Source organism: Rutidosis leptorrhynchoides, chromosome 11 (genome assembly GCF_046630445.1).
Source record: "Rutidosis leptorrhynchoides isolate AG116_Rl617_1_P2 chromosome 11, CSIRO_AGI_Rlap_v1, whole genome shotgun sequence".
NCBI lineage: Eukaryota > Viridiplantae > Streptophyta > Magnoliopsida > Asterales > Asteraceae > Rutidosis > Rutidosis leptorrhynchoides.
In genome coordinates this window covers 252228637-252233219 of record NC_092343.1, presented here as the reverse complement: position 1 = coordinate 252233219, position 4583 = coordinate 252228637, and positions in this window count along the sequence as shown.

The following is a 4583-nucleotide window of genomic DNA, read 5'->3' as shown; positions in this document are numbered from 1 at the left end:
ATTATCCCAACAATCGCAACTTCAATCGCAACTACAACAAACGGCCCAACAAAAACAACAACAACAACAACAACAACAGCAACTACAACAATCATCCCAACAACAATAATAACCGCAACAACAACAACAATCAGAAGCAGCTATGCCAAAGGTGTGAAAAGTATCACTCGGGGTTCTGCACCAAATTTTGCAACAAGTGTAAAAGAAATGGTCATAGCGCGGCGAAGTGTGAGGTCTACGGACCAGGGGTTAATAGAACGAAAGGAACAAATGGTGTCGGAACGAGTAATGGCGGAGCAAGTAGTGTCGGAGCAAGTTATGCCAATGTAGTTTGTTATAAATGTGGAAAACCGGGCCACATTATTAGAAATTGCGCGAACCAGGAGAACACGAATGGACAAGGCCGCGGAAGAGTTTTCAATATTAATGCGGCAGAGGCACAGGAAGACCCAGAGCTTGTTACAGGTACGTTTCTTATTGACAATAAATCTGCTTACGTTTTATTTGATTCGGGTGCGGATAGAAGCTATATGAGTAGAGATTTTTGTGCTAAATTAAGTTGTCCATTGACGCCTTTGGATAGTAAATTTTTTACTCGAATTAGCAAATGGTAAATTAATTTCAGCAGATAATATATGTCGGAATCGAGAAATTAAACTGGTTAGCAAAACATTTAAGATTGATTTGATACCAGTAGAGTTAGGGAGTTTTGATGTGATAATCGGTATGGACTGGTTGAAAGAAGTGAAAGCAGAGATCGTTTGTTACAAAAATGCAATTCGCATTATACGAGAAAAAGGAAAACCCTTAATGGTGTACGGAGAAAAGGGCAATACGAAGCTACATCTTATTAGTAATTTGAAGGCACAAAAACTAATAAGAAAAGGTTGCTATGCTGTTCTAGCACACGTCGAGAAAGTACAAACTGAAGAAAAGAGCATCAATGATGTTCCCATTGCAAAAGAATTTCCCGATGTATTTCCGAAAGAATTACCGGAATTACCCCCACATCGATCCGTTGAATTTCAAATAGATCTTGTACCAGGAGCTGCACCAATAGCTCATGCTCCTTACAGACTCGCACCCAGCGAGATGAAAGAACTGCAAAGCCAATTACAAGAACTTTTAGAGCGTGGTTTCATTCGACCAAGCACATCACCGTGGGGAGCTCCTGTTTTGTTTGTCAAGAAGAAAGATGGTACATTCAGGTTGTGTATCGACTACCGAGAGTTGAACAAACTTACCATCAAGAACTGCTACCCACTACCGAGAATCGACGACTTATTTGATCAACTACAAGGCTCGTCTGGTTATTCAAAGATTGACTTACGTTCCGGGTATCATCAAATGCGGGTGAAAGAAGATGATATTACAAAGACTGCTTTCAGAACACGTTACGGTCATTACGAGTTTATGGTCATGCCGTTTGGTTTAACTAATGCACCAGCTGTGTTCATAGACCTTATGAACTGAGTGTGTGGACCATACCTTAACAAGTTTGTCATTGTTTTCATTGATGACATACTTATTTACTCAAAGAATGACCAAGAACACGGTGAACATTTGAGAAAGGTGTTAGAAATATTGAGGAAGGAAGAATTGTACGCTAAGTTTTGAAAGTGTGCATTTTGGTTGGAAGAAGTTCAATTTCTCGGTCACATAGTGAACAAAGAAGGTATTAAGGTGGATCCTGCAAAGATAGAAACTGTTGAAAAGTGGGAAATCCCGAAAACTCCGAAACACATACGCCAGTTTTTAGGACTAGCTGGTTACTACAGAAGGTTCATCCAAGACTTTTCCAGAATAGCAAAACCATTGACTGCATTAACGCATAAAGGGAATAAATTTGAATGGAATGATGAACAAGAGAAAGCGTTTCAGTTATTGAAGAAAAAGCTAACTACGGCACCTATATTGTCATTGCCTGAAGGGAATGATGATTTTGTGATTTATTGTGACGCATCAAAGCAAGGTCTCGGTTGTGTATTAATGCAACGAATTAAGGTGATTGCTTATGCGTCTAGACAATTGAAGATTCATGAACAAAATTATACGACACATGATTTGGAATTAGGCGCGGTTGTTTTTGCATTAAAGACTTGGAGGCACTACTTATATGGGGTAAAAAGTATTATATATACCGACCACAAAAGTCTTCAACACATATTTAATCAGAAACAACTGAATATGAGGCAGCATAGGTGGATTGAATTATTGAATGATTACGACTTTGAGATTCATTACCACCCGGGGAAGGCAAATGTGGTAGCCGACGCCTTGAGCAGAAAGGACAGAGAACCCATTCGAGTAAAATCTATGAATATAATGATTCACACTAACCTTACTACTCAAATAAAGGAGGCGCAACAAGGAGTTTTAAAAGAGGGAAATTTAAAGGATGAAATACCCAAAGGATCGAAGAAGCATCTTAATATTCGAGAAGACGGAACCCGGTATAGGGCTGAAAGAATTTGGGTACCAAAATTTGAAGATATGAGAGAAATGGTACTTAGAAAAGCTCATAAAACCAGATACTCAATACATCCTGGAATGGGGAAGATGTACAAGGATCTTAAGAAACAATTTTGGTGGCCAGGTATGAAAGCCAATATTGCTAAATATGTAAGAGAATGTTTGACGTGTTCTAAGGTCAAAGTTGAGCATCAGAAACTGTAGTGACCCGAACTTTTCCATATTTATATATATTAATTGAGATTGATATTTACATGATTAAATGTTTCCAACATGTTAAGAAATCAAACTTGTTAAGACTTGATTAATTGAAATATGTTTCATATAGACAATTGACCACCCAAGTTGACCGGTGATTCACGAACGTTAAAACTTGTAAAAACTATATGATGACATATATATGGATATATATATATATATATATATATATATATATATATATATATATATATATATATATATATATATATATATATATATATATATATATATATATATATATATATATATATATAGTTAACATGATACTATGATAAGTAAACATATCATTAAGTATATTAACAATGAACTACATATGTAAAAACAAGACTACTAACTTAATGATTTTTAAACGAGACATATATGTAACGATTATCGTTGTAAAGACATTTAATATATATATATCATATTAAGAGATATTCATACATGATAATATCATGATAATATAATAATTTAAAATCTCATTTGGTATTATAAACATTGGGTTAACAACATTTAACAAGATCGTTAACCTAAAGGTTTCAAAACAACACTTACATGTAACGACTAACGATGACTTAACGACTCAGTTAAAATGTATATACATGTAGTGTTTTAATATGTATTTATACACTTTTGAAAGACTTCAATACACTTATCAAAATACTTCTACTTAACAAAAATGCTTACAATTACATCCTCGTTCAGTTTCATCAACAATTCTACTCGTATGCACCCGTATTCGTACTCGTACAATACACAGCTTTTAGATGTATGTACTATTGGTATATACATTCCAATGATCAGCTCTTAGCAGCCCATGTGAGTCACCTAACACATGTGGGAACCATCATTTGGCAACTAGCATGAAATATCTCATAAAATTACAAAAATATGAGTAATCATTCATGACTTATTTACATGAAAACAAAATTACATATCCTTTATATCTAATCCATACACCAACGACCAAAAACACCTACAAACACTTTCATTCTTCAATTTTCTTCATCTAATTGATCTCTCTCATGTTCTATCTTCAAGTTCTAAGTGTTCTTCATATATTCTACAAGTTCTAGTTACATAAAATCAAGAATACTTTCAAGTTTGCTAGCTCACTTCCAATCTTGTAAGGTGATCATCCAACCTCAAGAAATCTTTGTTTCTTACAGTAGGTTATCATTCTAATAAAAGGTAATAATCATATTCAAACTTTGGTTCAATTTCTATAACTATAACAATCTTATTTCAAGTGATGATCTTACTTGAACTTGTTTTCGTGTCATGATTCTGCTTCAAGAACTTCGAGCCATCCAAGGATCCGTTGAAGCTAGATCCATTTTTGTCTTTTCCAGTAGGTTTATCCAAGGAACTTAAGGTAGTAATGATGTTCATAACATCATTCGATTCATACATATAAAGCTATCTTATTCGAAGGTTTAAACTTGTAATCACTAGAACATAGTTTAGTTAATCCTTCTAACTTGACTTTTAAAATCAACTAAACACATGTTCTATATCTATATGATATGCTAACTTAATGATTTAAAACCTGGAAACACGAAAAACACCGTAAAACCGGATTTACGCCGTCGTAGTAACACCGCGGGCTGTTTTGGGTTAGTTAATTAAAAACTATGATAAACTTTGATTTAAAAGTTGTTATTCTGAGAAAATGATTTTTATTATGAACATGAAACTATATCCAAAAATTATGGTTAAACTCAAAGTGGAAGTATGTTTTCTAAAATGGTCATCTAGACGTCGTTCTTTCGACTGAAATGACTACCTTTACAAAAATGACTTGTAACTTATTTTTCCGACTATAAACCTATACTTTTTCTGTTTAGATTCATAAAATAGAGTTCAATATG